At 49.2% G+C, this 19,448-nt stretch overlaps 1 protein-coding gene across 1 annotated transcript in view; it reads left to right on the forward strand.

Annotated features, from left to right (window-relative positions):
• Positions 1–353: 353 nt before the first annotated feature.
• The window catches only part of LOC101281390 (OTU domain-containing protein 7A), a 387,881-nt gene continuing 368,786 nt past the window's right edge, over positions 354–19,448 (forward strand). The window contains exon 1 of the mRNA XM_049706859.1: positions 354–540. The gene's annotated coding sequence lies outside the window, so the exon portion shown is untranslated. The remainder of the gene's footprint in view (positions 541–19,448) is intronic.

The raw sequence follows: 19,448 nt of genomic DNA on the forward strand, positions 1-19,448 counted from the left end.
GATGGGTGGGAGAAAGTTTGGGATGCTGAGGAAAAAAGCGTGAGCAGAAAGCAAGAAATGAAGGTGGGCGCAGACAGTGCGAGGCAGGCAGACGGGCAAAGGAAGGTTAAGCAGGGGCACCTGGAAGAGCTAGCGCGGGCGAGGGGACGCGGGCGAGAGCTGCCCCGCGCTTTCCCCGGAGTCCGGGTCTCTGCTCGAGTGGTTGCCGCGAGCACGCGCGCTCAGAGCCGGCCGGCAGGGCGGGGGCGGGGTGCGCGCACGTCCACGAGGGGAGGGGGCGGGGCGCGGCTGCGGCCGGTGACGTCAGGGGGCGCGCGCGGCCGCGGGCGGAGCGGAGGGGCGCGAGGGGCGGAGCGGAGCGCGGGAGGAGGCGGGGGTGGAGAGGCCCCCGGACCGCGAGCGACAGCTGGGGAGGGGGCCGCGGAGCCGGAGCGCGAGAAACAGCTGATCCGATTTTCCTTAAAGCGAGAGAAAATGGAAGTCGGGTAGCTGTGACTGAGGCGCTGCGGGCTGGCCGAGCGGAGCGGCACAGCGCGGCAGGTGAGACGGCGCTGGCCGCGGTGCTGCCGGTGGCGGTGGGGCCGGGGCCGCGGTCCCGGTAGGTGCGCGGTCAGTCCCAGCGCGGCGCCGGATGCCTCCGCGGCTTTGCGGCGGGGCAGGTGGGCGCAGAGGCCGGGCAGCCCCTGTACCGGGCCGCGAGGGCGCGGGGGTCGCGGGCTCGGCGCGGGGCTCGCCGGCGCGTCTGCATTGCGGGCTCGGCTCTGGACCCCGCGGCCGCCGCGGCCACCGGCTCCGGCCCGGCGCGGGTCTCTGGGCAGGGCGCGGCGCTCTCGCTGGGTCGCTGACGGTGTCTCCTCCGGGCCCCTGAGCCATATGCACTGGAACGTGATGACAGGCGCGGGGACACCGGCCCCTCTGTCCGTGTGGGCGCGCCGGAGTCCCGGGGCGCCAGCGGACGCCCGGGCACGGCCCGGCAGCAGCGCGTGAGGCCGCCGGCTGGTTGCCCCGGCTGCATGGGCCACCGCGGCCCGGTACGCTGCTCGCTCGTTCCACTGGGTCTGTCTGGACAGCGGGCGAACCGTTAATGCAATTTGGCTGTGAACCCGGAGGCCTTCCCTGGTATCTTCTCACTGGAGGGGGGGAGATCGCATCTGCTGTGCTCTAAGTGCTCCTTTAAATTCGGGAGATGTCAGTGATGTCATCATTAACAAAAACTTTCCTTCATTGGACACAACCACCCAAGCGCACCCTCCTCCCGTGCAGCTCTTGCAGCCTTTTGAGACTCTGCCACAAAATAGATTTCCCTCTGCTCTGTGAACTCACCAGCCTTACACAGGTGAAAACGGTTTTTATTTTTATTTCTTGACTTGAGAATGAATAGATTCGAGAGTGCCTGGAGGGAAACTTGTTAGATCCCCACGGATCTGGGAATCACTTCATCCACACCACAAGGATCCAGGGGAAAGTCATGCATGACACTTAAGTGGTTATTGACTGGCTTTATCTTTATGATTGAAAGTGAGCGGTGAGATGAAAAATTTTAAAAGACATTATATTCCAGGTGGCAGATGATGTGTTCAGGAAAAGGTAGACAGTGTGGCCTAGATCTTGAAGGGCCTTGATTGCTTCAGGAAAATCTGCGGGTCTTCTTCCTCTCCATCACCTCCTCTCCCTGCCCCCCTGCCCCCAACTAGGATGGGCCTGGGAGCAGCTTGCTCTGGAGAAAGGGGTGACAGCTTCTCTGGGGCCCTGCCGGCCTTTCCTTTCCTTACCGTAGCAGCTGTGCGGCCCACCAGGTTGAAGGCCAGCTTAACATCTGAAGAGGGTTGAGAGTGCAGAGGCTGGGACCTACCTGTATGGCACACAAAGTTCTGGGGAAATTTCTCCTCCTAAATTCGAGCAGCGTGTCAGCCTTATTGTGTGTGTGAGTATTCCATTAGTACTGACTGTAATGAGAACAGAAGTAAGCAAGTTCCCAAGACAGTCTGTATATCTACTTAAGCCTATCATATCAAAAGGATATTCAGTAAGGGACAAAAATATTGACATTCGTGTATTTAATAATTAATGACACTTCCTCATTGGTTCAAAGAAGCATGCCTTAAATTATTAGTGTGGTCATATTGGGTCTGTAAGGAATTAAATACCACAGGCCATGAAAAAGTTTGAGTCTGGTCAGGAAGATAAGCTTTCAAAAACTCTGGATTGGTGGGAAGAAAACGGGGAAGCAGAGCTTCACCTTAGGCCTTGGCATTCAGGCTGACAGTAGATGGAAACCATTGCATTATGGAGTCTTGCCTTGTGTGGGTCTCAGCCTGAGTCCTGTGTGGAGGCCCTCAGCCCTGGTGGAGGACAGCATAAAAGTCACCAAAAAGCTGAACTGTCTGTTCTCCCCTTGTGGAGAAGGGGAGGGGCATGTCCCTCTGAAGCAGCCATGTGTGCATGGCCTGTCACCTCCTGAAGGTGCCAGATTTACTCACAGTGGCAAGGCTGCGTGAGACAGGAAGCCCTGTAGCGGAATTGTCTCCAAATGTGCATCTTTTCGTCTTCTCCGCGACTTTGCCCCTGCTGCATAACAGTTGCTACTTGACCTCTTAAGTCATTGGCCGAGATTTTTTCTGTAATTGAAGTAGCGTCAGTCCTATGAAAATTGGTTATTAAGGCTCTGAGCTATGAGCTCTGGCCACATATCCTTTTCACTTGTAGACCTGTGAAAATATTCATTATAATGTTTCTGATTTAACTCACTGTAGTACTCGTGAAAATGCAAATTCAAGTGTTCTCACTAAATCTTGAGATAGTAATCACTGATTTCCTAAAACATTTCAAAAACCCTTACTTTAAAGCTTCTTCATCCCCTTTTTATGGTTAGAACATCACATTTTCTGATTCTGGGAAGCCGTAATTGCCTTGGCTTTTCTTTTTGTTCCCTTTGGGTGTTAAGGTCATTTAATTCCTGTTTTAGGCCCAGAGAATAAAGGCTGAGTCAGCTCCCGAGGGGCCAGCAGGGGGCGTGCTAAATGCATCTTGGCGGTCCTCTACCTGAGCCACCTTGGGAAAGGATGAAGGATCCCCAAACTGGGGGTCTGTGCGTGTGTGCCCCGCGTCTCCATGTGCCCATCGCCCAAGGAATGGACACTGAAGGAAGCACATGCTTTGAATAGCCAGAGGTTATGGCTTCCAGAATGGGTCTCCCTCCGTGGGGCAGAGAGATTGCTTTAATGGCTCCACGTCTTTGGAGAGTGATGGTTGGTCCTAGTCAGAAGATTCAATGCCTTCTCAGACCACAGAAGGGAGAGTGTTGGCTTGGGGAGGAGCGACTTGGCCTCATGGAACTCCTGCCTACATCCTGGTCCTGGTGAGGGCGTGATAGTGCCGGCCAGGATAGCCAGTGGAAATGCCCACCATCCCCCAATAATGCTTTCTTTGGGGTTTGACAGCCACTGACTTAAACCCCAGGACTCTGTCAGTGGCACCTCCCAGGGGGTTTATTTGCCTGCCTTGCGAGGGTTATTGGCCTCAGGGTTTCTCTGATGGAGAAATGCAAATGTTTAATCCCTCTGTGTGTCTTTACCTGAAGAAAATGAAAACGGGAGAAAAGAGGCAACTGTGCTTTTCACTTAAATGTGCTTAATCTGATTTTAAGTGTGTGCTATGTTATTCATCAGAAAGTTCCTAGTGAGTCTAGAGAGGCGAGCTCATGCGGGGAGGGTTGTCTTGCCAAGGTGAGGGCGAGGTGTGTGTGTCCCAGGGCTTGGATGACCATCAAGGGGTCTAGTTATGGTGTCCTCCCCAGGTTCCTTGTGGAGCCCAGATGCTGAAGGGAGAGATCACACCTTGAAGGGAATAAGTCTTCTACTAGACAACTGTCCAAATGCTATGACTGGATATTTCTTTGTATTTCTTGTTCTGTTGAAAATGCATGTAAATCAGACTATTGATTTCAAAGGGGCAAATGGAAATTGTTTTCCAGCTTTGTGCCTCTCTTGGAGCACTTTAAAGGGCTACAGGGGAAGTGCCACTCAATTAAAAGACAGGTGGTACCTGATCCTTTTGGAAGCTGTCCATCCCTGAGGAGGAGCACAGAATATCCTACTCAGAGGGAATCCTGAGATCCATAGGCATTTGAAAGGAAACAAAACATGCTGGTTCCTTTTTATGGTATATCTAATTTGAAAATATTTTACCCTTGAAACTTGGAAGCAGAGTTTCATTTGCCCTTGGCAGACTGCTGCATCCCCCAAGCAGTCTGTGTGTCAGACCAAGAAAAAGATGACATTAACACAGATGTGACAGGTGTGACAGAGCAGGCCAGGAAGGAACTGCCTTCTCTACTCTTTGGGGATGGAGTTCCTTACCATTCATAGTAACAGAATGGGTATATGGGTTGAAAACAAGTCTTTCAAATTCTGAAAATGAGACACAGGCTGATGCTGCTGTATTACCTGCCCATGTTGTCGAGGTGTGTTTAGCTGGCTGGTTTACACACAGTATCTCATGGTGGGAGGGAGGGCTCTGGTAAAGACTGGGATTAAGAGGGAGTTGACCCTGCATTTCCTCCTGCATCGGCCACAGCCAGCCACCCTGGACGAGGCATGGCACCGTCATGCTCTAGGCTGCTCATGAGAAAAGGAGAAAGTTAATCTCCCGTGTCTCCAAGGCCTTATCTAGTAAAATTGCAGGATCCCACAAACCCCTAGTGCTTGCTATTAGATTTCTGCTATCCACCATCTCACATTCTGAGAAGTCAAATGTACATTCATGCTAATGCAAGTTCTAAATACACCTCTCTTGCTTTAAGTAGATAAGTCTAAAGTAAATTCATTTTCTGGGTTTGAAAGATCTTGAGTTTCTCCTTGCAAGGAACTATCTGTTTGAGCTTAGTTTATTCTTCCATAGTTTTCCTTATAAGTGTGATGGATATTTGATGTCTGAGTGAATATGCATGCATAAGATGCAGTCTTAACTTTTAGGAAATTTAAAAGGAGAACGCTGAAATTCATTTTCTTTTCTGCTCAGTGTTTCATTCAATTGTTTTATTAGATCAGCAGAGTTTCACATGATGCTAGGGATGGGTGTGAACAGACCACCAACCCATGCCTCTGTGAGATTCAGTTTCTCAGTTACTGAGGTGAGTTTAGGAGTGGATGTCCTGGTGCTGCCCCTGCCACCTTGAGCCTTGCTACCGCTGTGAAGACTCCAGCTTTGCTGCCACTGGGGCTGACGCACCCGTGATTTACCCAGATTATCTCTGTGGTTCCATTTTAAAATTGTCTATGACATGGGGCTCCCCTGGATATTTTTTTAAATATTTATTTATTTATTTATTGTGTGCCGGGTCTTAGTTGCGGCACGCGGGATCTTTGTTGCGGCATGCAGGCTCTTTTTTAGTAGTGGCACGCGGTCTTCTTAGTTGCGGCATATGGACTCTTAGTTGCGGCATGCCTGCAGGATCCCCAACCGGGGATCGAAACCGGGCCCCCTGCATTGGGAGCACAGAGTTTTACCCACTGGACCACCAAGGAAGTCCCCCTCCCCTGGATATTATAGGAAGCTTGGAGCTGGCCTGGCATGTCTGGACTGTGGAAGAGACCACATGATGGACTGTGTCCTGGGATGTGATGTGCCTCCTGCCCTGAAGGCCACCCCACATCCCAAGACTGAGTCAGTACCTATTCATATTGGGTGTCCAAAGACCACGTTCCATTCCATTTCCCCACAGTTCCTGTAATGATTATTTGAAGCTTGGAGAATATGTGTATTATTGAAATATGGGGCAACACATTTGCATGTGTAGTTTTTCATGCCTTTAAAAAAAATTGTTTAACATCCAAGGTATGTATCGTTCACTTTTTATTTTTTTAATTGAAGTATAATTGATTTACAATGTTGTGTTAATTACTGCTGTACAGCAAAGTGATTCAATTATACATATATATATGTATATATATACATTCTTTTTTAATATTCTTTTCCATTATGGTTTATCATAGGATATTGAATATAGTTCCCTGTGCTATACAGTAGAACCTTGTTGTTTATCCATTCTATATATAATAGTTTGCATCTGCTAACCCAACCTCCCACTCCATCCCTCCCCCAACCCTCCCCCTTGGCAACCACCAGCCTGTTCTCTATGTACGTGATTCCATTTCTGTTTCATAGATAGGTTCATTTGTGTCATATCTTAGATTCCATGTATAAGGGATAATCATATGGTATTTGTCTTTGTCTTTCTGACTTACTTCACTTAGTATGATAATCTCTAGTTGCACATTTTTTCTTTTTAAAATGTATTCATTGGAGTATGTTTTACCAGTCTTTTAAATAATATCATGCTGTCTCTTGAAAGAATCATCCCTGAACAGAAAAAAAAAAAAAATGGACAAGTTGCCAGCCAACTTGGACGGGGTGAACAGCTGTGTGACCCTGGGCGCAGTCCCAGGTGGCCTCCCAAGAGGAGAAGCTCTGCTCTGGCTTCGAGTAGGTTTGGGGGAAGGAGCAGGTGAGAGAGTGTGCAGTGAGTCCTTCAATTCTAAAGAGATCAGTCGTTCCAATAAAAGGAACTGGAGGCAGAGTGTGCCCACCTCACTTACCGCGAGCCCGTTTCTCTCCCTTAGTTTTCTTAGTTGATGGTTTTACAGTTTGCACTTGATTCAAGTCCTAGCTTCAGTGAACTTGCTTTAACTTTTTTTGTTGAGGAAGAAGGAGGCATGGGTAAGAAGGATGGAGGGCCTTCTTTGGCCTAGTGATTCTTGTTGTTTATCTGGAATTGTCAGCCAGTTCTGTTAAAACAGGCTAAAGGAAGTTCCTCCAAGTCAGAGTAGACGCCAGACCCCCTGAGAATTGGGCTGCATCTCCTACCTCTGGGGTGCTGCTGGGCATGTGAATAGCAGGCCCCCCAGGGCTCATCGGATGGATCGTTACAGAACACACTTTCTTACTCTTGGAGCTGATGAAAGATTAGTCTTTTACATGGAAAACTAGGGGGGTGAAGGAGAGGAAAGAGAAAAGGATTCCAGAGGTGGGGTCTTGCCAGTCCCATGTCAGTGAGGGTCAGTGACTGTGGCCTGAGGCCCCGCCAGCATGGGCGGTCTTGGCATTTACCCTTGAGGGAGGTGTTGGTCGGCCTGGTGTCCACACCACTCTCCCCACCCTGAACGAGCCCCCTGGCAGGGCCTGCTGCTGTTCTTGGAGCAGGTGAGACCAAGGGGCATCCCTTGTCATCGGTGTTAAATGTGGTGCAGGGCAGAGAAGTCTCTGTGCCTCCTGAGGGACGTCGCAGGCCCCACGGGAGGAAGTGGCTCTTTTGCAAGCCCCGTCACTTATTAGGTCATGTGAAATCTCTGTGGCTGACTGTTTCATATGGTACCGTGGCTACGCAGTTTTTGGTAGGCAAATTGAAAGGTCGCACTGGATCTCTTGGAAGCCTGTGGCCTGGACTTGCAGGAATGGGTTGCACTTTATATCCACGTCTCTTGATTATTCTGTTTGTACAGTCTGTCTGGTCTGAGGTGCTGTGAACTGGGCCCTAAGGGCCCCCTAGTTCGAAGTGTTTGGCGGACTCCGGTTGTCAGGCATGCCGTGTGCAGTCAGCCTCCATCTCCCCAGGGTCATCTGCCCTAACTGGCCGAGGCTGACAGCGTTTCCTAAGGTTTCTTCCACCCAAGTTCACTTACCCCATGAACAGTCTGGATGGCACTGTGTTCAGAAATGCATTATCACATTATCGTGTAAGGCTTCTGGGGCTCGGGAGGGGTGATACAGGCAAGAAATTCCACTGCTTCATGTTAGGGGTTTGTTAGAAGATGCTGTGTTGCTGCATTTAAATTAGGAGCTACTGTGGAGGTTGCAGACACCACAATAAAGCGAGTCACATGAATTTTTTTGGTTCCCCAGTGCATATAAAAGTTATGTTTACACCATCCTGTAGTCTATTAAGTGTGCAATAGCATTATGTCTAAAAAATACATATACCTTAATTTAAAAATACTTTGTGGCTAAAAAATGCTAACCATCGTCTGACAATGCAGGGTTGCCACAAACCTTCAGGTTGTAAAAAATGCAGCATCTGCGAAGCGCAGTGAAGCAAAGTGCAATGAAAGGAGGTCTGCCTGTACTAGTCCGTGGGGTGACCGGAGGTCCAGGCAGGAAACGTGGCCGTGGCCATGGCCATGAAGGAGCATCTGTGTGTGGCCCCTGTGGGCTGAAGGCCGGGCTGGGCCTGCTGGGGGAGACTCCCAGCCTCTGGCCCAGGTCCCCACCTTTGGCACCTTTCTAGTCCTCTGTTTCACAGGTGAGGTGGAGACAGATAGCTGCCTGACCTCTGATGTCTCATTCAAGTCCATGATTCTGTGCCCAGTAATTCCCTCCTTCTCTCCAAGTGCTGACTAATCAGGGGAAAGAAAGCCCCATTCATTGCTGGGAGAGAGCAACTAGGGAAAATTAGGCGTCTCTTAAAAATATTTGTATCCATTTCTCAAGCTGAGGAGAATACAGAGCATTTTAAGAAGGATTTATAATTAGAAATGGATTGTGTGGTCAGCATCCCTCCTTCTGACCATGAGGCTGCGAGGAGAAGGCTGTGCTGTGGCCCCGTGTTCAGAACAGGCTCTCCACGCGTGTTTGTGAAATGCAGTTACTAGTCCTGTGGGAATTAAAATTAGAAATTTAATTATTCTTTCTAAAATTGTTTAGCTCCCATGAGTTCAAAAGTGTTATAGTTGAGAATGTGGCTCATGTCAGATCTGACACATTTTCAAACTTGAGACCCCAGTTTGGCACCGTGCAAAATAAAAAAAGCCTGGATTATTTACCGATTCACCATGATGTGACACACCACAGAGTGTCCGTTCTCTGGGGAGGTGTAGTTTCACCTTCTCCGTATATGTGTCGCAGACACTGTGTGCAGTCTTAGGGAATATTAGCTACATCTATTTGATAAGGCAAATGACTGTACTCCGGATTTTTTTTTTTTTTTTTGTGGTACGCAGGCCTCTCACCGCTGCGGCCTCTCCCGCCACGGAGCACAGGCTCCGGATGCACAGGCCCAGCGGCCACGGCTCACGGGTTCAGCCGCTCCGCGGCATGTGGGATCCTCCCGGACCGGGGCACGAACCCGCGTCCCCTGCATCGGCAGGCGGACCCTCAACCACTGCGCCACCAGGGAAGCCCCTATTCCGGATTTTTAAAAACCCTCCTCCCCACCTCCCCTTTCCCCATCTGGGGTTATGGAGGGGCCTTGAAGAAAGAAGCAGTCTGCATCATCGACGCTCAGCCGGGACGTGGGACCCCTGGGGCTAATGCTTCCTCTAGGCCTCCCTCCGCACCCTGACGACTGTGCGGCCCACTCTGGCCCCCTGACCAGCACTGCCCTCCTTCTGCCTGACACGCCTCTCTCCTGGGCTCGTCCCCCTCCTCTGGAGAGTCCTCAGGGGGCTGCTGGACCCCTCCAACCTCACCCCTGAGCAAGATCCCTTCCCACCTGCCTCCCTGTTATTTCAGTTTGGCAAGAGGATAAGATCTACCCGACTTCGCCTAACAGAGCAGAACCATGACGCCGTGATGGACAGGTATTGAGTGGGAAAACGATGCTTTCTGGATAAAGTACTGCTAGGAAATTTTTTTTCTTTTAAGAAATTAATTAACTTTCTCTGTCAATGTCCCCTCTCGGTGTTATCTCTGCTGCAAAAGTTGCCCAAGAAGGAACCGAACCACTGTACCCGTGATGATAAAAGTGGGGGTTCACGATTCAACACTGCTGCCTCAGCAAAACAGCCCTTTATGAGCGTGGAAGGTCTGTGGTCCTTCCCCTCCCCCCCCCAGCTCTGGATGAGACCAGGTGTGGGTCCCTAGAGGGAGCTGAGGGTGGGCATTACTGAGAACAGACTTGCAATCAGTATTTACCCTCTGGGTAGGGCGATGCCCAGGGCACCAGAGAGAGGGAGAGTCTAGTGTTTGAGGGTGTGTTTGGAGCAGTCTGGAGACCCAGACCCCTCTTCCCCAACCCCAAAGTTTGCATTCTACCTGTCACACTCTTCCTAACAGGGAGGAAGAGAGAAGCAGAGACATTTTCCGAGCAGGAGGGTGTGTTGGCCATCTACTCCCCAGCATGATGGAACAACCTGTCTAAATTCACAGAGCTGCCAAGCCTGCAGCACGGAAGACCAGGTTCCTCATGTTCTTCCCATCAGTTCGTTGTGTTGCCCAAGAGATGGGCAGTGACATTTTGCCCCGAATTCCTGGTGGTATTCGTGGACCAGTGGGCAAAGGCATGAGAAAGCACCTCTTGCATGGGTGTTTGGTCGCCCCAAACACCCGAGGGTCCTGGGTGCTGGCCCAGGCTGAGCATGAGTGACATAAGGAAAACTGGGGCGCTGCATGATCTCTGGGCAGCTACCAGGCTGGAGGGGAGTCTGCACGTGAGGCATCACATCGGCGGAGCACAGCCAGGCAGGAGTCACACTTCCTCCATGGTGGACAGGTGGGGTGGGGGCCTCCACCACCCAGGCACATTCTCCAGGGAGGCAGAGCCCTTCACAAGTCCAGGTTGGGTTTCTTCATCTAGATATGAGGCTGTACTTTGTAAATTAAGACTATACAAATGTAAGGAACTGTTTTGAGGTTTTTGTTGTTGTTATTGTAGTTACTTTTCAGAAGCAAGAATAAAAACCTGGAGGAAATGTAGAAAGAGCCTAAGTCATTTGGAGACATGTAGAATTTGCATGAAGCTGTTAGGTGGTTCCCGGTGGTTCACAGAGGAGAATGGCCCCCAGACGTTTGCTGCTAGCCCAGGAGGCTAGAGCTAGACTCATGGGCTGTATGCAGGCAGGGCTCAGCCACGGTCAGGCTGTGGGACTTTTCGGAGGGACCCAGCAGGCCTGAGGCTGTGTGCCCATTCCCTGGGGCTGTGCCATATCCTCCCCAGTGTTTCCAGGCACTTGGCGCAGGTTAGCCCATGAGTGTCTGCTGGATGGGCCCCCACATTCAGGGCACTGAGTGGAGTGGGTCCAGGTCAGGCCCCTGCTCTGACCACCTGCTGGCCTTTCACTTGCTCTGCCCAGCCACTCCCATGGGGTCCTGCATCCCCAACATGTTCTGCTTTCCAGAGAGTGCACAGGGGAGGTTGTAGGCACCCAAGTGCCTGCAGAGGAGCCCCTGAGTGCCCAGGCCAGTGGGGGGTGGGACACTGCCATCCCTGGGCCCCCTGGGGGCACGGGTGTGGGAGAGGCTGTGCTTTGGGGTCAGACACACTGTGTTCTGTTTCCATGGTGCTGCCTCCTGCTGTGAGTCCCTGGCTGGGTCAGGTCATCTCCCAGCCACTGCGTCCCTGCAGGTGACAGCAGGTCCAGGGGTACCTGTCGGTTCTCTACAGCTTCTCTCCAGGCTCCTCTCCCCTCAGGACGGAGCCCTAACCAACTGGGCGTTCATTCCTTTTCAGCAGGGTTGGGAAGAGACCTGCCCCATCGCTGGGGACCTCCGGGAGGTGTCTTACTGCCCTGAGCCTCTGTTCCCACGTCTGGAATGAGGGGGAGCCTCATTCCATTCGCGGGGTTGATGTGAGGACCACAGAGGCTGGTGGACAGGTGCTTGTGTTGAGATCAGAGAGAGGTCACCCTGGAAACAGAGGAGACCCTCTGAGAGCTCCAGAGCGAGTCACACCAGCACCATCTTCCTGAGTTTGTGGGATGTTCTGGGATACAGAACAGCCTGGAGCAGGAGAGGGCAGTCTGGACCCTTTGGACATTCATCGGAATTCACTGTGCATTTTCCTTTTTAGGGAGCAAACCGGAGGATCCTTCAAACCTTTGTCCACTGTGTGTCATCGATGTTCATTTTTTAATAGACTACTGATGAGTTTAATTGATGTGGGGGGGAGGGGGAGGGGAGGTAGGAGAACCTGTTTGTCTGCACTTTGCTCTTGGTGTTTTGAGCATAAACCATTTGTTTTGGGGACACTTTTTGTAAAACACGATCCATAAGAAATACTGAAATCTAGAAAGACAAAGCTAATACAGAACTTGCCACATCCTGTCCCCAGCCCTACAGAAAGGTGGGAGGGCAGGTATTACTCCATAGAAATAGGGACATACGAGTTTTTGCCCTTTCTCCTTTGCTTATTCAATTTTCTTAAAAAATGAGACGGCCAGTATGTGCACAGGCTAACAGAATTCAAGTAAAACAAGAATATATAGTAAAATGTGAGTCATTTTCTTATGCCAGGCCCAGTCCCTCTCTCAAGAGGCCCTGCTGTTAATTGCTCCTCCGTACCTTTCTAGAAATATTCTGTGGATGCCCAAGAATGTATATTTCCTTTTTTCATGTTTAAACACATAGGAGCATACAGTGTCCATTGTTCTCCAGTTTCCTTTATTCTCACTTAATCATGTTGGAGATTATTACATTTTTTAGACTGTCGTATGTGCTATTTAAAATAAAATGTACTCCATTGTATATATGTGCCACATCTTCTTTATCCATTCATCTGTCGATGGACACTTAGGTTGCTTCCATGTCCTGGCTATTGTAAATAGAGCTGCAATGAACATTTTGGTACATGACTCTTTTTGAATTATGGTTTTCTCAGGGTATATGCCCAGTAGTGGGATTGCTGGGTCGTATGGTAGTTCTATTTTTAGTTTTTTAAGGAACCTCCATACTGTTCTCCATAGTGGCTATATCAATTTACATTCCTACCAACAGTGCAAGAGGGTTCCCTTTTCTCCATACCCTCTCCAGCATTTATTGTTTGCAGATTTTTTGATGATGGCCATTCTGACCGGTGTGAGATGATATCTCATTGTAGTTTTGATTTGCATTTCTCTAATGATTAATGATGTTGAGCATTCTTTCATGTGTTTGTTGGCAATCTGTATATCTTCTTTGGAGAAATGCCTATTTAGGTCTTATGCCCATTTTTGGATTGGGATGTTTGTTTTTTTGATATTGAGCTGGAATATTACTCAGCCATAAAAAGAAACGAAATTGAGTTATTTGTAATGAGGTGGATGGACATAGAGTCTGTCATACAGAATGAAGTAAGTCAGAAAGAGAAAAACAAATGCCATATGCTAACACATATATATGGAATCTAAAAAAAGAAAAAAAATGGTCATGAAGAACCTAGGGGCAAGACGGGAATAAAGACACAGACCTACTAGAGAATGGACTTGAGGATACGGGGAGGGGGAAGGGTAAGCTGGGACAAAGTGAGAGAGTGGCATGGACATACATACACTACCAAATGTAAAATAGATAGCTAGCGGGAAGCAGCCGCATAGCACGGGGAGATCAGCTTGGTGCTTTGTGACCACCTAGAGGGGTGGGATAGGGAGGGTGGGAGGGAGGGAGATGCAAGAGGGAAGAGATATGGGGACATATGTATATGTATAACTGATTCACTTTGTTATAAAGCAGAAACTAACACACCATTGTAAAGCAATTATACTCCAATAAAGATGTTAAAAAAATAAAATGTACTCATTTAAATTTTATTTAATTTAATAATGAAGGATTTGCTGAATTTAAACTTACTGTCTTCTATCTTGGAGTTCCCAGCATGTTCCTTCCCTGGGCTGGGTGGGCCAGCCAGTGATAACCATAGTCCCAGAGTACGTAGTGGCCGGCCCCTCCCAGGTGGCAGTTCCTGCAGTAGGGCTGGCCCATGAGCAGGAAGTAGTGTCCCTCTGTCCACTCCCTGCCATGTGGGTTAGGCAGGTGCTCAGGAGGAAGAATTGACTGGGGAGAAGCTATAGTCTCCATTCAATCCCTGTAAAGTTAGGGGGAGACTATGAAATATGTTTGCCAGCTGCCTTGACTGATATCAGTTCAGTTCTGCTTTGAAAGATGACTAAAGTGCATGCCCACCCTTCTTTCCCCCACCCTCCCATTCCTCCTGTCTTGCTTTTTATGTCACCATTGCTTACATGGTCTAGACACATACTATTTGCCCCCTCGTAGGAAACCTCATTTTCCACAGTTACATGGTCTTCGTGCTGCATTTAGATGGATCACACAGTACTGGTCCTTTATCTGTCATTTTAGAGGAATTCTCAAGGCCTTTCTTTCAATTCCTCTTTCAGTTGTTGGAGTTCATGATAGAGTTTCTTGGTCATGATCCCCCGCTCTCCTCTCGAATGGCTCATGACTCCCAGTGGAGAATTTTTGCAAGCTTCAAAATATCTCTTGCCTGAGTATAAAACTCTTGAGTCACACTCTTTCCTTTAAAACTTTATAGAAATATTTCTGTCTTTTAGCATTGAGCATTATTGTGAAGATATTTGAGCTCAGGCTGTCTTCTGCCTGGATGTTCATATGATTTTTTTGATTCAGTAACTTCTCCAGGCTGTTTCTGTATGCTCATCTTCTGTATCACTTTCTTTTAAACCGAACACAATATACCCTATCATCTGACAAAGACAAGTCACTTTATCTATGTAGCATTTCCTCTGGGTCTTATATCTGTCATCTCTTTGATAAACTTGATATTTCACATCCTTTGCCATTTTATTTGCTTGTGTCTTTGGTTGATTGTGTTTATTCTAGTTTTTTGTTTTTTTGCGGTACGCGGGCCTCTCACTGTTGTGGCCTCTCCCGTTGTGGAGCACAGGCTCTGGATGCGCGGGCTTAGCGGCCACGGCTCACGAGCCCAGCCGCTCCGCGGCATGTGGGATCTTCCCGGACCCGGGCACGAACCCGTGTCCCCTGCATCGGCAGGCGGACTCTCAACCACTGCGCCACCAGGGAAGCCCTATTCTATTTTTTAATGGCTTATAATGTGGTCATCATCCCTAGCTCATTTATTTTCTTTTTCTCCATTTCTTTCCCAAGCTCTTCTTCTCCTTCTGTTGGTTCTCTTCTTTGATTTTTAAAAATCTTTTTAGGAGAGTGTGGTAGGCAGAGTAAAGGCCCCTCAAAGATATCAATATCCTGATGTCCAGAACCTGTGAATATGTTGGGAGAATTGGAATTGAAAAAAGTAAAATTGAATATGAAGTGAAGGTTGCTAACAAGCTGACCTCAAAGTAGAGGGATTATCCTGGGTTATCCTGAGTGGACCCAGTGTAATCAGAGGGTCCATGAAAGTGGAAGAGGGAGGACCAGAGAGGCATCAGACTGGTACTGATGTTGGCAGCAGGAAGCCATGAGCCAATGCATGTGTGTGCCCTCCAGGCTGGACATGGCAAGGAAAAAGGGGCTTCCTGCGGTGGCTAGAATCATGACTCCCAAAGACGTTCATGTCCCAATCCCCAGAACCTGGGAATATGTTATTTTATATGGAAAAGGAGACTTTGCAGATGTAATTAAGTTAAGAATCTTGAGATGGGGAGATTGGCCTGAATTATCCATTGTGGGCCTGATGTAACCCCAAGGGAGGCAGGAGGGGCAAAGTCAGAGCAGACCTGACGCTGGAAGCAGAGGTCGGGGGATGCGGTTCCTGGAAGGGGACCACCGGCCGAGGAACCAGAGCAGCCCCTAGAAACTGTAAAAGGCAGGCGCACATTCCCCCCGGAGCCTCCAGAAGGAACACCATCCTGCAATACTTTGGTTTTAGCCCCGTGAGACCCATTTCAGAGGTCTAACCTCTAGAACTGTAGGATGATACATTTCTCTTGTTTTAAGCCACCAGGTTTGTTGTGATTTGTTGCAGTAATAATAGGAAGCTTACAGAGACTGTGAGGGGTATGTTACTAAAAAAGCTCTTCTCCTATTTCCTTACGAGGCTTTCTTCTGGGTCTGCCCGTGCTTACCCTCCTCCCCCACCCTATTTCTGTGCCTGATTCCAGAGCTGGTTACTTGGTGACTTTAGTCAGTTCTTTGTTGAAGAACAGGATGGGGGTGCACTTCATTTCAAGTTTGTGGTCTGGAATACACTCTCTCCGAATACATTTCCTATGCCCAGCCGGAGGGCTGCATTCCCCAGATCTTCATGTATAAATTGGGCATTGCTCCTAGCAGGTCTTTGTGCTTCTATCCCATAGTTGCTGCCTGTTTCTCTCTGTGTATGAGGCCAAGTCCACAGGCCACGGTCTGCTCAGTGGCTGTGCTCCCATGTCTATGTGATCCTTCGCAAGCGGCCATCTCAAGGTCTGTATCTCCCCAGGTGTCAGGATGGGGCTCTGGCTTGCTCTGTGCGTTCCTGGTTCCATTGGTCCGGTCCACCCAGGGATTTGTGCTCTCTGCTAGTGTCTGTTTTCCTGATTTGTTGAAAGTGGAATATATTTCTCTTTCTAGTTCTCTCTCTCCGTTTTCATTGTTTTGGGGGCTTTCAAAGAAAGCGTGGAGGAGTAAGCCATTCCCTGGAAACTGCTGTCTGGTGGATGGTGGTGTAGATGCCTAGGGATCTTGCTTATAATCTTTGGGGAGCTCCTTGTGCTTTGAGAGAGAGGAATGGGGTCGCCGTTTCTCTTGGGGGCTGGGCATTGTTTAGCACTTGTGACTTTGTGGTTCCTTTTCTAAGAAGAGCTTTTGTTTTACTCCAGAACATGTTTCCATAAAAGCCCTTCGTTTAGATTAGACAAGCTATTGTACAAAGATCTGGCCTTTCCAAGGGCCCCCAGGCCTCCCCTGCTAGCAGCCTGGGGGAAGGAGGCAGACAAGTGCCACACTGGATATCTGACCCAAGCCTCCCTTACCTCTGAGGCCTGATCCTGCCCCTGCCACACCCCAGCAGCCTTGGACTCACTGCTTGTATCTCAGAAATCTATGTGGCTTTTTAGACGTTAATCAATAAAGCCTTGAATGAACACTTGCTGCTTTAATCACTAATGAATATTACATTAATGCTGTAATCCCTAAACAGTAGAATAGCCTCCAGTGATTGCCATGTGTTTTTCCGACATTATCTGGTTTAAATTTCACAGACATCCTGTGAGACGGGTGTCACCTTTCGTCCCCACTTGCCCGCTGAGCCGGTCTGGGGGCACCTGGAATGCCATTTGTCTGTCTTACGAAGCACAAGCTGCCTTCACAGTTGACCTGTTCCTTTACAGCCAGGAGGTGTGCACTTACTTTGCTGGGCTGAGTTGAAGCTTATGAACTTTTGGCATTCTTTTACAGGCTCTTTGTGTGCGCAAATCTGTTGGCTCCAACTATGTTTGGAACAGCTTACTTGGCAGCAATCTAAGATATGTTTGTTTTAAATATTCAATTTTAAATAGTTGTATGTTAATAGCCCTTAGTTTTGCAGTGTTTTTCTGTCTTTTAAAAGCCATGGCAACTTAAAAGTAGGAAGCCCTAAATCCTGAGGAGTGAGAGTTTGTGAGGATTTTGCCCCAGCCAGACCTACTTTGGGCTGTCCTATGCGCACGGAGCCCCTCCAGCTTGTTGCCTCTGGGCTGCCTGCCAGCCAAGCAGTGCACAAGGAGAGGAATGCCCCTGCTCACGTCTTCAATTGCTGGGAGAGAAATCCACCATGCACTAAAAAGATAGTAAACTGGAGTCTTTAAATATTTTTCTTTTTCTCTGCCTGCCTTCCGGTTTGTAGGGTCCACAGGGTTGTCAGTCATGGGGATGAGTAACTGGTGGACCATGGCTTCAGAGAGGCCAGCAGGGCCAAGCCCTGCATCCCTGTAGACAGAAGGTCAGTAGCACTCAAGAATCAGGTGAAATGATCACTGTGCTGTCGCCAGTGTGGAGGAAGGACAGAATGTACCTGGTATTTGAGAAAGACCACATCCCTGGGTCACCTGTACAACCAGAATGTGTGAGACCTCGGGGAACGTAGCCTTGTCGTCTTCCTGAAGCTTCTTTGGACATCTGGGAAGATGAGAGAATGAGCTATCCTCTTGCCTGCTCCTCTGGGCCTCCCCCAGGGATGATTCATGCTGGGATCAGTTCCATGACATTAGCTTTTAGCTCTCCAAAGATTGCCTATTACCACTTCCCTCTCTTCCTTCCTCTCTCAGTGTGTCATTTATTGGTCCTTTTTGTTCCATCGTTCTGATTTTTCAGCGATTCTCTTGCATTATGCCTTCATCTAAGGGCTTTCCTCAGTGCTGCCTTCCACTTGGCTAATCTGCCCTCTGCCCAACCCACATCAAACCCACGGTAAAGACCAGCCACTTGGATTTTGGTTTCTGTGATTATGTTGCTCATTTCCATAAATTCTCTTAATTTCCCATATCCTTGGTCTTTTTAAAAGGTATCATATTGTTTACTTAGGGTTTTGATCACTTTAAGAAGTGCTTGAATCCATCATTTAAAACAGTGTGTTATGGTCTCTGATTCATAATTTGTTATCTGAACTTCTCGGTGGTGGTGAGTTAGGGGTTTTGGTCTGATGTTACTGTTTGCTGGGTCTGCTGGCCCTGTTCTTGGGGAGTCGCTTCTTCTTGTGTTTCCTCACTTGATTGCAGCCTTGTCTTTGCTTGGCATTAGGGTGTGTGCATCTGGCCAGTGAGATTGTATTTGCTTCTGTCAGGTCTCCAGGGGGCTGTGAGTCCAGGGTTACCTTGCGTGTCAGCTCCTCGGGTTGGTGGTTTTGGAGACTGTGGCTGTCTGAACTGAGTGCCCTCTGAGCCTTTGCCCTTCAATGGTTTGTCATGCAACCTACAGTGAGGGCTGTGGAAGTGCTTTGTATGTGGCGGGGATGCAGTGGGTGGGCGTCAGGACAGGACTGGTCACAAGACACAGATCCTGTTCACCTATTGAATGGGTGGCTCACTCTGAAGTCGGGACCAGCTTGGAGAGTGGAGCCACTAAAGGACAGGGCAACGGCCAGTACATTTGTGTGCCGAGGCCTGGGAATGCCTGGTGAGTGGTTTCCTGACAGTGCCCTGTGGTGGCTAGAGCAGTGTTGGCCCCATCGGCGGGCTCTGTCGGCTGTATAGAGGCAAAGGACTGGCAGGCCTTTCCCAACTGAGTCTGCTGCATTTTCTGGAAGCTTCTTTGCTTCTTTTTATCATATCAACATGATCAAATGCAAAGCATTGGGTGTAGAAGAGCACAAGATACCTCAGGAATCAGTGCTGAGTCAGTGCAGAGAAAGGAGGAAGGCAGACCATACACTGATGGCTGGAGTATTCTTGAGCCTGTTATGTGGATGTTATCTGAGGTTTTAACTATAGAAAACTTAAAAAAAAAATCACAAAGCATTTTAGAGTATTGCCTAGAGCTGGGGAACCATTACTTGAAGTTCACGGTTAGACACTTACCCCAAGCAGACTGGCCCACCCCCGCCCCCTTGTCCCAGGTACACCACATGGTTCTCTTGCCATATCTTGGTTGCTGGCTCCCCTGCCCTTCCCTGGATGCAGAGCCCTCCCTTCCAGTGCCAACCCCTGCCTCTCCTATGATGCCTTTTACGGTTTCCTCACTCACGGCACCTGTGAACTGTGCCCTACATCACAGAGTGTGTGCTCTCCCAGGAGCTCCCAAAAGGTGGGCTGCCAGTCTTCGTGTGTTGGTGCATCTCACCCACGGGACGCCTCCTCATGGTGACCGTGCTT

Source organism: Orcinus orca, chromosome 2, assembly GCF_937001465.1.
Source record: "Orcinus orca chromosome 2, mOrcOrc1.1, whole genome shotgun sequence".
In the NCBI taxonomy this organism is placed as follows: Eukaryota; Metazoa; Chordata; class Mammalia; order Artiodactyla; family Delphinidae; genus Orcinus; species Orcinus orca.